The 13,646-nt window shown below is 37.6% G+C and overlaps 1 protein-coding gene across 5 annotated transcripts in view; it reads right to left on the reverse strand.

The window, feature by feature from the left end:
- Positions 1-13,646, reverse strand: part of CLOCK (clock circadian regulator) — a 127,633-nt gene that overhangs the window by 90,756 nt on the left and 23,231 nt on the right. The window contains exon 1 of one of the 5 annotated variants that reach the window (XM_049630491.1): positions 5,245-8,716. The exons of the other annotated variants lie outside the window; for them this stretch is intronic. The gene's annotated coding sequence lies outside the window, so the exon portion shown is untranslated. Of the gene's footprint in view, positions 1-5,244; positions 8,717-13,646 lie in introns of those variants that run through there. 5 annotated transcript variants of the gene reach the window in all.

Here is a 13,646-nt window from a genome sequence, read left to right on the forward strand (position 1 = left end):
TATGGGACAGTACACAGAAAACAGCAATTTTAAATATGACTAGTATTAAAAAATAAATATGATTAGTATTAATAATATTATCAATTAGATGGAAAAGGATCAAAGGGACACAAGAAAGCCAAGAAGAATTAGCTGTCACTAAAATTAAAGGAAAAGAGTGTTTGAGAAGTTAAAAATGTCAATATTGCTGTGCAGACAAGACAATGACTCTAAAATGTCCATTTAATAACAGAGTTTGATACATTTGGTAAAGAAGGTATGAAACAGACACTGAACACTACTTTAAGAGTGAACTTGAAAACCTCCCCTTTTTTAAAAATATAATTTATTGTCAACTGGCTAATGTACAGTGTATACAGTGTGCTCTTGGTTTTGGGGGTAGATTCCTATGATTCACAGCTTACATACAACACCCAATACTCATTCCAACAAGTGTCCTCCTCAACGCCCATCACCCATTTTTCCTCTCTCCCCTGCCCTCCCATCAACCCTCAGTCTGTTCTCTGTATTTAAGAGTCTCTTTATAGTTTGTCTCCCTCCCTGTTTGTAATTATTTTTCCCCTTCCCTTCCCCCATGGTCTTCTGTTAAGTTTCTCAAGTTCCATCCACATTGCTACAAATGGCATGATTTCATTCTTTTTCATTGTCAAGTAGTATTCCACTGTACATATAAACCATATCTTCTGCCAACATCTGTTGTTGCCTTATTAATGTTAGCCATTCTGACAGGTGTGAGGGGGTGCCTCATTGTGGCTTTGATTTGTATTTCCCTGATGATGAGTGATGTTGAGCATGTTTTCATGTGTCTATTTGCCATCAGGATGTCTTCTTTAGAAACATGTCTATTCATGTCTTCTGCCCATTTCTTCACTGGATGATTATTTGTTTTTCAGGTGTTGAGTTTGGTCAGTTCTTTCATAGATTTTGGATACTAACCCTTTATCCGATACATCATTTGCAAACATCTTTCCCCATTCCGTCGGTTGCCTTTTAGTTTTGTTATCGTTTCCTTTGCAGTGCAGAAGCTTTTTATCTTGATGAGGTCTCAATAGTTCATTTTTGCTTTTAATTCCCTTGCCTCTGGAGACTTGTTGAGCAAGAAATTGCTGCGGCTGAGGTCAAAGAGGTCGTGGCCTGCTTTCTCCTCTAAGGTTTTGATGGTTTCCTGTCTCACATTGAGGTCTTTCATCCATTTTGAGTTTATTTTTGTGTATTCGGTAAGAAAGTGGTCTAGTTTCATTCTTCTGCATGTTGTTGTCCAATTCTCCCAGCACCATTTGCTAAAGAGACTGTCTTTTTCCCACTGGATGTTCTTTCCTGCTTTGTCAAAGATTAGTTGGCCATACATTTGTGGGTCCAATTCTGGGTTCTCTATTCTATTCCATTGGTCTATGTGTCTGTTTGTGTGCCAATGACCATACTGTCTTGATGATTACAGTTTTGTAGTAGAGGCTAAAGTCTGGGATTGTGATGCCTCCAGCTCTGGTTTTCTCTTTCAACATTACTTTGGCTATTCGGGGTCTTTTGTGGTTCCACACAAATTTTAGGATCGTTTCTTCTAGCTTTGAGAAGAATGCCAGTGCAATTTTGATTGGGATTGCATTAAATGTGTAGATTGCTTTGGGTAGTATTGACATTTTAACTATTCCAATCCTCTCCCGTCTCAGAACTCCTGTTGAACATATATAGTCTGTTGTACATTGCTTATCTATCATTATGATTATATCGCAATGTATTGCTTTGTATCTTCTTAACTAGGAGGGCATGCCAAAGCAGCACTTTCCAGAACCAAAGAGAGTTCCTTAAATACAAATTCCAGTCTCACTCTTAGAGCACAGAATGAGCTTGCAACTTTCTAAGATGTCTAAGTGACATCCATCTTGAAAGAAGTGTTTAGATATTCAGTTCCCACTGCTACTTCTTTATAATATATCTGTATACTTGGGGTGCCCAAGTGGCTCAGTCGGCTAAGCATCTGACCCTTGATTTCGGCTCAGGTCACGATCTCACGGTTCATGAGTTCTAGCCCCACACTGGGCTCTGTGCTAACAGCTCGGAGCCTGCTTGGGATTCTCTCTCCCCCCTCTCTGCCCCTACCCTGCTCACGCTCGCTCTCTCTCAAGATAAATAAATAAACTTAAAAAAAATAAAATGATTGGGGTGCCTGGGTGGCTCAGTCAGTTAAGCGTCCAACTTCGGCTCAGGTCATGATCTCACAGTTCGTGAGTCCGTGCCATGCATTGGGCTCTGTGCTGACAGCTGAGAGCCTGGAGCCTGCTTCAGATTCTGTGCCTCCCTGTCTCTATGCCCCTCTCCCTGCTTTGCACTCTCAAAAATAAACAAACATTTTTTAAAAATTTTAATAAAAATAATTAAATAAAACGATTAACTTAGGAACCTGGGTTTAAAAACGGAAACTACAATAAATCTTTTTCTAACCTAATAACCTATTGACCCACTGACCTAATTTGGAATTTAGGTGCGTTAAATCTGATATCACAAATATTCTGGGACTGATGGGTCTATTAACATTAATTAAAAGTAGCACTGAAATTTAATTGACTGGTATATAAAAACCCAAGCATCAATCCTTAACTATGTTTATCACCATTTATGAAAAATTCTAACTTGTTTCTGCAGAGTACTCAATGTTTGTATTATAGTTAAAAAGATAATTATTCCCAAAAGAACAATTTTAACTTGCAAATATTTAAATACTTTTTAAATTATTTAATGTAGGAGTAAAGATGAAATTAAACAGTTCTCAACTTATTCAATACTAAATGGGAACATCAGCCTACCTCTACAATGGATGTAAAATATTAGCAAGATGAAAAATATCCTTGACTCTATATAAAGCAGTTTCCAAGACCAATTTAAACTGAAAATTGACAGTAAGAACCAGAAACACACCCCAAACCAAACTTTCATGAACAGACAAGATTCTGGCTCAACACAAACAACAAATGATACCAGAGCTCTCATCTTTCAAATGTCTAAATGTGACATTTTTTTGAAGCCTCATTAAATAAAAAGGAAAAGTTAGCACAACTTTCTTAGTAGGACACAAGACTATTCCAATGATTCAACTAATGTATTTCTTCAAATAATGTCTGAGCTCCCTATTCATGTGATGGACTGGTCTCATCCACAGAATATACAAGCACCATATTCCTTTTTCAGAGATGAGTCTGAGGCCAGGGCCTGTCCCTAGCCTCCACTAAGTCCCACAGATGATCTGAAGGTACAGAGCCAAAGCCTGAGTCTCAGAGTGAACTACACACTGAAGGAGATACCATTACCCTGAAACTACATCAACTCTGCACCAAGCCTCTTTACTAGGATCAGCAGAAAGAAAGAGGGGGCCCTTTGGCCACTAAAAGGAGCATGCCCTAATCCCTTGAGCCTGTAAATATGTTACCTTCCATGGCAAAAAGGGACTTTGCAGATGTGATTAAGGTTAAAGATCTTGATGGAGAGATTATCCTGAATTATCTGTGGGTATAGTGCAATCATGTGAGTCTTTAAAAGCAGAGGACCTTTCAGACACATGCACCCCATGCTTACTGCAGCATTATTTACAATAGCCAAATTATGGAAGCAGCACAAGTGTCCATTGATAGATGAATGGATAAAGATATAGGGCACCTGGGTGGCTCAGTCGGTTGAGCATCTGATTCTTGATTTTGGCTCAGGTAGTGATCCCAGGGACGTAGGATCGAGCCCTGCTCGGGATTCTCTCGCTCTCCCTCTGACCCTCTCCCCTGCTCTCTCTCTTTAAAATAAAAAAATTAAAAACAAGATGTTATATATATGTATACACACATACATACCCACACACACACATACATACACACTGGAATATTATTCAGCCATAAAAAAGAATAAAATCTTGCCACCTGCAGCAACATGGATGGAGCTAGAAAATAAAATGCTAAGCAAAATAAGTCAGTCAGAGAAAGACAAATACCACATGATTTCACTCATATGTGGTATTTAAGAAACAAAATAAATGAGCAAAGGGAGAGAGTAGGAGGGAGGGAGGGAGAGAGACCAAGAAACAGACTTAATTATAGAGAACTGATGGTTACCAGAGGGGAGGTTGGTGGGGGGATGGGTTAAATAGGTGACAGGGATTAAGGAGGGCACTTGTGAAGAGCACTGGGTGATGTATGGAAGTGTTGAGTCACTATATTATATACCAAAAACTAATATAACATTGTATGTTAACTATACTGGAAATAAAATTGAAAAAAAAAATTTTTAAAAGCAGAGGACCTTTCCGGCTATGGTCAGAGAGAAATTATGAGACAGGAGAAGGACCAGAAAGATGCAATGTTGCTGGTTTTGAAGGTGGAGGAAAAGAGCCATAAGACAAGGAATGTGAGGTATCAAGAAGCTTGAAAACACAAGGAAACAGATTCTCCCCTGAAAGGAGAGAAAGGAATTTTCCAGAATGGAATGCACCCCTGCTGACACCTTGATTTTATTAGTCCAGTGAAACCTATTATGGAACCACTGGGCTGCAGGACTGTAAGATAATAGATTTTTATTGTTTTAAGACTTTAAGTGGTAATTTGTACGACAGCAACAGAAATTTAATACAAGTCCAAAAATCTCTGGCTGCTCTTGGTAAGTTTGCCTTTCTCAAACCCTCTCTCCCTCAATATTTACAATAACCTGCCTAGGAAACAATCAAGATTAATCTCACTATGTCCTACTTTCCTTTTATATCAGTCACCAGGAAAGGCCCAAACCCTCCACATCACATCCCTCCCCCCCTTACCTGGATTCTTGTCCTCATTTACTCTTTATATCCCCTCATTGATCCCTTTGTCCTTCCTTTCCCAATTTCCAAACTCCTTTAACTGTTCTCTGGAACTCATGATATCATGAGCAAAATCTCCTATTGCCTCCACACCGCTGTTGCACCTCTTCACCTTCCTTGTACCAACTGAAGCCCCACTCTCCTCTCGGAGCTCTGCTCTAACTCCAGTCCTTTCGAATGACAGCTGTTTTCCTCTCCCATGTCACAGATGACTAGGTCTTGGTGGTGAGGTGGACCTCCTTGTTCCTCACTGTCATTCCTGAATTACTCCCCTTTCTCCCCCCTCCCTGAAATCCCCAGCTTCAGATCTCATGCCTCCAGACAATGTCAGAAACTACCCTCTCCATGTTGTAACCATTCAAAAACTCCCAGAGCAAGCCCTCTCATTCCCTTGGGGTTATTACTCTCTCCAATACCTCTTCTGTCATTGTTTTTGCATTTTAATATCTGTAACAACGATCCGCCCAACATCTTGGCCTTTACTTCCTCTCTTCCAACAATCCTGTGCACCATCCTACCTCCCACTCATTCCCTGGAATTATTCTAGAACTCACCATTGGAAACAATCACATGCCTCTCCATATTCTCAATTCCAAACACCTGATCCTTCTATATAGCTCACACAAACTGAGACAGCATGTGACCCGCCTGATTCAAAACCACAAAAAACACATCTTTTAAATGTGTTTATCTGAGCAAGTTTATCTGAGATGGTCAGGGAATATCTGAGAGACAGAAATGCTTAATTCTTTTTCATGTTTTGTCTAAACACCATGCCTTCCTTTTTGCCATTAAATCCTTCATGCATTTATAATATGAATAAGCCACTCCATGAGCCATTCTGTGGCGAAATGCAATGATTGCTCACAACTCTATATAGCCCAAGTCATGCTGATAAAACTTTTTATAATTCCAACTTAACAGCATTTACTTCTACAGGCACAAACAATACAAATATTAAAGGACATGTGAAGGAGAAACCAAGGCTTCTGAATGTCACTTTTCCTTTTCAGCTTCATTCTATTTCTCTGGCCTCATCTCCCATTCCACCCTCACTGTACACACACTCCCTGTTCTCTACCCACAATGAACTTCTTGCCATTCCTATGAGGTAGCAAACAAAGACTCCCAGGTACACAAAAGTCCATTCATCAATGTCCAACATATTATCAACATGAATGACTTAATAAACTAGAATTCACATTCATAGGAAATCACATTGTCATTCACATCAGGATTCAATTAATCAATATGTAAAATTCATGCTGTTAGTGAAAAACTAAATAGATGTGCTATGTGTTAGTTTCCTATGGCTTCTAGAACACATTACCACAAACTTAATGGAATGAAAAAACATAAATGTATTCTCCCCCAGTTCTAGAGATCTGAGCCTAATACAGGTCTCACTAGGCTAAACTCGAAGTGTCAGTAGGACTGTGTTCCTTTCTGGAAACTTTAGCAAAAAATCTGTTTCCTTGCCTTTTCAACCTTCTCAAGGCTGCTCATATTCCTTGGCTCAAGGCTCCCCACCTCAATCTTCAAAGCCAACAGCAGGCCATGTTCTTCTCCTGCTGCCATTTCTTTTGCCTCCCTTTCCCACCCTTATAAATACCCTTGTGATTGATGACATTGGGCCCACACAGATAATCCAAGATACTCTTTCCAACTGTAATTTCTCTTTGTCACATTAACCTAACATAGTCACAGGTTATGGGAATCAGGACATGGACATCTTTGAAGAACCGTTATTCTGCCTACCACATTTCATGACCCAAGAAGTCTCTCTTTGGTGAAAACAAAATTAAGTATCTTTGGGGAAGATAAGACATTAAAGAACAACAGGTAAAAGACTACACAACCATGTCAGGAAGTTTGGAACTTTTTCTTTGTTTTTGTATTATATTATTAAAGTAGCTATCTTTTCCCTTCAGGTTTCCTCAAGGGAACTGAAAAATAATGTGGATGATAATTCCTGCTCCAGGAGTTCAACTGCTTTCAAGTCTAACTTTATTGCTATATAGCAGCAATAGGCTCTATGTCTGGTTTTCTGAATGGCAAAAGTTAATGTCCAAATGAATATGAAAGCATACTTTTCCCTTTTGGACAACTATTTAATGTGCTATACCATATATTAAAAAAAGCATAATTTATAAGTGTCAAACAGGTGTCCAAAGAAGATTAATTAAATCCCAGCCTTTGTGGATTGGCCTGTTTTAAAAAGATAAGTGTATGAAAATTTCTGAGATGGATCTGAGGATAGAGGGAGAGGAAGCAGGAGAGAGAGGGAGGAGGAGGAGGAGGGGGAGGGGAAAGGGAGAGAGGAAATGAACGCATAAATTTTATCAACCTAGAGGAAGTATAGAATTTCATTAGTGCTAAAAATCTCCAGGAACCTGTTAGGAAATTTGATTTTTTTAAATTTTGTCTTAATGTTTATTCACTTTTGAGGGAAAGAGAGAAAGCAAGTAAGCAAGCATGAGCAGAGGAGGGGCAGAGAGAGGGAAACGTAAAATCTGAACCAGGCTCCAGGATCTGAGCTGTCAGCACAGAGCCCCATACAGGGCTCGAACTTACAAACCGTGAGATAATGAGCTGAGCCAAAGTCAGACACTTAACCAACTGAGCCACCCAGGCGCCCCAGGAAATTTGATTAAGTAATATTATATTTAAAAACTTAAAACCAATATATACAAATATGATAATGCTTTGACATATTATATGGCCACCAGAGCCACGTAAAATGCCACTAAAAAGATACCAATTTTTAAAGCCACAAGTATTCCTCTTTTTGCAGGATAATCACTTTATAAAACAGGCAGTTGTTTTGACCTATTAAAACTCGAGTAAACTGCCAGGTTGCTTTTGTGCAGCCAAGTAGGCCAAGCAAGTTCCCAACCATCTGAAAACTAGTTCAAATATCTTTAGATGCATCCTGAACCACAAATTATTCAGAAAATTACCATACGGTATTTCTTCTTCACTAAAATAATCATTATACCTACATTTCAAGATAAACTTACTCTTTTTACATTGTAAGATTTTTCAGTATGAATCATATTTGCTATCCATTTCTACTTATCTCTCTATCCCTTATTTACTTTCAAAGCTTTGAAATAAATATACATGGGTCTCTTAGTTGACTATTACTGTTTTTTAAACTTGCTTAAACTGATTTAAACTAGTTGCTGGATCCTCCCCTGAAATGAGAAGGTCTTAAAAAATGGTAGGCCAAGACCCTATCTGAATCTATGGAGTAGCAAGGGAGACGGGGCTCACACTGCAGACACATCTTTGTAGAATACAAGCAGGAGTAATTAAGGATAAGAGAGGATGTATGAATCACAGCCAGAAGGCCTATGACCAGGTTTCATAAGGTGCAACCTGGCCTTGACAAGTATTATAGAACAGAGACACACCCTTGATACAGAAGACAGAGGATATGAGATTTCTATGGATTTATCTTTATGTCTGCTATTGAGCCAGTAAATTCGTACTTCATATATTGTATTTTTCAGTTCTGAAATTTCCATTTGATTCCTTTACATGGTTTCTGGTTTTCAGAGGAGAACGATGCTTCCATTCATTTCAAGAGTGTTCACTTTTACCTCAAGGAGTACAGATAGAAAAAGACTTTAAAGCAACTGTTACAATAATTCCATCATCTGGCTCATTTCAGGTTTGGCATGTTTATTGTCTTTTCCCTTAAAAAGTGATCAGATTGTCCAGTTTCTTTGTATGTCAAGTAATTTTGGATAATATCTTAGACATAACTTATATCTTAGATACTAGGATATGAAACTCAAGATTCTATTAACCTCTTCTGGATAACTCAATTTATGTAAGTTTAAACTGCAAGTTCTGAAATTGCTTCTGTGGGTGGCAGTTCGAATGTCAGTTCAGTTTTTAAAGCCTTTATTTTTACTATGTTACTTGGGTTTATCCTCTGCAAGCATCACTCAGAGGCAAGTCTGGATCTGAACGGAGGTTTATATCACAGTTCAGTTCTCTAAGTCTTTGCTGTCTTTCTTTGGGTCTGTTCTGTGCATGTATAGCTCATGAGTGAGGTGGGTTGTTTATGGGTTCACACTCACAATTAGGAAATCTCCTTTCAGCTCTCTTCTCCCTGAGATTTCCCCAGCATGCTCGTTTCCAGAAGTCTCTTTCCCAACTCCTCTGGCCAGAGAAATTATTTTCTCTCAGAGTTTTAAGTGTTTGTGCCACCATGGCAGTGCAATTTACTGAGTAGAAACAGTCTCAGGGCAGGCTTGAGAGAGGAAAAGGAAAAAAAAAGGGGGGGGACCCCCTTTTCCTTATCCTCTGGCTAGAAATAGGGGCTTCTCTTGAAGTTTTTGCTAACTGCTACACCCACTGTGCAGCTCCACAGTGGAGCCCACCATCTCATCAAAGCTGGATCGTGGAACAAGAAAAATGATAAACTCACAATTATTCAGGCAACTCTTCAAATTATGACTTCCCTTCTCAATTTGCCGAGATTAATTTTCAGTCATCGGACAGTTGGTTTTTGTATTAAGAGTTTCGAGGTCTAATCAGTCAGAGAATTAGGCTTACTCCATCTTGGTCTACCTACTGTATTATATCTATGTCCCAACAGACTTTTCACCTACTGGCTTTAGTAGTCATTGACTGATCATTATCTAGATCCACTTTTTCATTAGAAATTGCACTGTGGTGATTTTCTAATCCTATTATTTTCTCAGCATTTCTTATCAGCTGGGATTCTTCCATAAAGTAAACTTTTCCTCTGAACTATTTGGTTATCCTGGAATATAATCTGTGCAGAAAAACATTAAATGGTTGATTCTTTAATTTACAAATGATTTTCAGAGTAATGACCTGGTGCCTATGAGAATTTTTTTTTTATTTTTTAATTTTTTTTTTTTAACGTTTATTTATTTTTGAGACAGAGAGAGACAGAGCATGAACAGGGGAGGGGCAGAGAGAGAGGGAGACACAGAATCTGAAATAGGCTCCAGGCTCTGAGCTGTCAGCAGAGAGCGCGACGCGGGGCTCGAACTCACAGACCGTGAGATCATGACCTGAGCCGAAGTCGGACGCTTAACCGACCAAGCCACCCAGGCGCCCCAAGAATTTTTTTTTAAATATTATGATGAACTTCTGGAATCGTATATCTGTGTTTCAATCTACTGTAGTCATTACACTTTTTAAATCTATTTTTATGAAAAACGTCAAATATACACAAAAGTAAAAATAATGTAATTAACCAACATATCACCCATTTAACAATTATCAAATCACAGTCAATCTGGTTACATCCAGTCTGCCCCTTCTCCATTCCTCCCCACCCTCCCTTACATTATTAAAAGCAAACCCTCGGGGAGCCTGGGTGGCTCAGTCGGTTAAGCGTCCGACTTCCGCTCAGGTCGTGATCTCGCGGTCCGTGAGTTCGAGCCCCGCGTCCAGCTCTGTGCTGACAGCTCAGAGCCTGGAGCCTGTTTCAGATTCTGTGTCTCCCTCTCTCTGACCCTCCCCTGTTCATGCTCTGTCTCTCTCTGTCTCAAAAATAAATAAACGTTAAAAATTTTTTTTTTAATAAATAAATAATAAAAGCAAATCCTCAAAACTGTGTCACTGCATCTTTAAACACTTCAGTACAAATCTATAAATTACAAGGACTATTAAAAAAACATAACCACAATATCATTATCATATCTTAAAAAGTTAAGAGATGTATAAAACTTCTATAAACAAAATTAAATTAAAAAAACAAAATTAGATTCTGAGAGAAATTTTAAAAGGCTTAAATATATAGAGGTACTACCATAGTAAAGGTATTGAAACTTTAATATTGAAAGATGTCCAATATACATCCAAGTTGATCTGTAGATTTAATATTAAGCTAGTCAATAATAACAAATAACACTAAACTTGCTTACTATTATTTTAAACTTGCTTATTATTAAGCAGGATATCTATTCAGGAAACTGACAGGTTGAGTATAAAATTTTTATTGAAATTCAAAGGATCAAGAAAACCAAGGCAATTGTGAAAAGCATAATTGGAGGATTTAAAGCTACAGTAATTAGAAGAGTATGGCACTCCGCAACAACAGACCAATGGAACACAATGGAGTCCAAAAATAGACCCACAAATAAACACTCACCTGAATTACAACAAACACTAGTAGATTACAAAAGGGAAAGGACAGTCTTTTTGATGATTTTTGATAAAACGGGTTTCCATATAGAAAATAAAATGAACCATGAATCCTATCACATACCATGTATAAACTTAAATGTAAAAGTTAAAACAATCAAGTTTATAGAAGAAAACATACAAAAATACCTTCTTGGCTTTGGGCTAGGCAAAGATTTCTTAAAGCACAAAAGGCACTAACCATAAAAGAACAGTTTGATAAAAGTGACTATATTAAAATTAAGGGTCATGTAGTAAATATTTTTAGCTTTCTGGACCTAAGGTCTCTGATGCAACTACTGTACCTAATTCTACCACAAGAGCGATACACAATACATAAAAAGAGTGGCTGTGTTCCAATAAAGCTTTATTCACAGATGCTCAAATTTGAATTTCGTATCATTTTCATGTCACAAAATAGTATTCTGTTGAGATTTTTCTTCCTCCAATCATTTAAAAATGTAAATGCTACTTAGCTCATGGGTCATACAAAAATAAGCAGCAGGCTAGACTTGGTATTTTGCTGACTCCTGATAGGCTTGCTTATAAGCTAGAGTTGCAGTGGGTGACTGGCCCTTCTTTACCTCAACCAACTAATTCTTTATTGCTCAACTTAAAATGTAACAGGAAATAACTTATTTTACTTTTCATTCATTTGTAAGTCACCCTGTTTATCTCAGAAGATGTTTTAATTCTTACTCCTGAGTAGTAACTTTGAAAAATTTCAAGAGTTTGTGAAAAGACAATACTTTACATCTGGATATTAATTATCTTACCAATGAATAACTTTTTACTCCTCAAAAAAATTAAAATTCTAAAGGTACCAAGGCAGGTAGCAGGTCATGCTTTAAATAGTTTTATAATACTCCAACTTATCTTGTCAGAACACTGCAAACCTCACTGTACCCAATAATTATGAGTTATGCAAAAAAAAAAAAAAAGCATGGCATACCTCTGAGCTCAAAATGAAGACTGAAGATACCTAGTGAAACTCACCAGTTCTAAAGGTTCATCTAAGATGAATGTAGAATGTTCTGAAGAAATGTTAAACTGTGATAGAATCAGCTTCTAAGTTTCAGCAACTTTACAGGAAAAAATTAAAATAAAAATTCTGGAAAACAAGTAACAATGTCTCTAGTATTTTTTTCCCATCCATGTATACAGCATTAATTGGGGCCTCCTATGTGCCAGGAATTGAGGATCCAGCAATGAACATGTCAGATGCCATCAATCCCTATAGGGAGCTCACTATGTAGAGCAACTCCAAATGGGATGAAAGCCTTATGGGATGAAAGCCTTTAAGAATCATGATGTTGTGAGGAGAAAGCTGGCAGAAATACAAACCAGTCTGGTGGGAATTCACTAGGAATGGTCCCCTAAAAGTGGGGCATTAAATGCAAACATGAGTAGGATCTGGCCAAATAAAGCAAGGCAGGAGGAAGAGAAAGTGTTCCATCCAAAGGGAATAGCAAGTTCAAAAGGCCAGATATAAGAGAAAATGTGGCATTTGTGCCGAAGTAAAATAAGCCCATGTGGCTGGTCAGAGTAAGAAAAGAGATGAAAAGATCATTCTCTGAGACAAGATAGATACGGGAGGAAATTAAGAAGTGAAGAAATTTGCCTTGAGTCACAGAATCATACAGGCCTACAAGGCAGAACCCATTTTATTTTATTTTATTTTATTTTATTTTATTTTATTTTATTTTAATTTCAAAAAGGTATCATCAAAATGTGATAAATCAATCAAGATGGAATTCCAAATGTTCAACTAACCCACAGGTTTCTTTCTCCCTCTCCTACTACTACTAAAAAGTAGTTGAAGCACAAGATACTTTATCCCCAAGCGGGATGGGTGTCCATTAAGTTTGAAGACACTGTAGAGTCACATATTCTTGGAGCAGAATTTTGAAAGTACTTATAATACCAGCTTTCACATTATTCTCATGTGTTGCTGGTGGGAGTATAAATTGGCACAAACTTACAGAGAACAATGTATCAATATCTTAACAAAACCATAAATGTCTTACCCTTTGGTCCAGCAATATAGTGGGTTATAAACATTTTAAAAATAAAACAGGATACAGAAAAAAAAATTATAGTATAAGACAGCTAGTTATTGTAAGGGTATTTCTTGAAATTTTTGTTTCAGATCTGTTTCTGATTATGTATGTGTATACATACACATATATACACATACATACACACAGACACACACACACACATGCTGGGTCATAAAATAAAATATGTTTATTATAGGCTATAGTCAGAGAAGTTTGAAAGCCATTGTTTCAGCTCAAAAAGACAGCCTTAGACAAAGGTACAACCTGATACTTTGGGAAGGCAGGGTTCAATGCCAGGAAATGAAGAAGTAAAAGGAAAATAAAGCATATAAGGAGACAAAGCAAACACAAGCTAGTCCAATACCAAGCTATATAGATCCATGGGAAAACTTGGCATATTTGGAGTGAATGCAGAGAAGAGGAAGAGAGAGAAGTTATCTGATCAAAAAAGTGACAGAAGAATCCAGCAAAGTTGTCCCAAAAGTATTAATTTTTAAACAGAATTCCAAATATTTGTTTTCCTCATAACACATTATTTTCTTTGCTAACTTTTTAAAGGCAAATTTTAAATTATATATGTGGCT

This window comes from Panthera uncia, chromosome B1 (assembly GCF_023721935.1).
Source record: "Panthera uncia isolate 11264 chromosome B1, Puncia_PCG_1.0, whole genome shotgun sequence".
Lineage (NCBI taxonomy): Eukaryota > Metazoa > Chordata > Mammalia > Carnivora > Felidae > Panthera > Panthera uncia.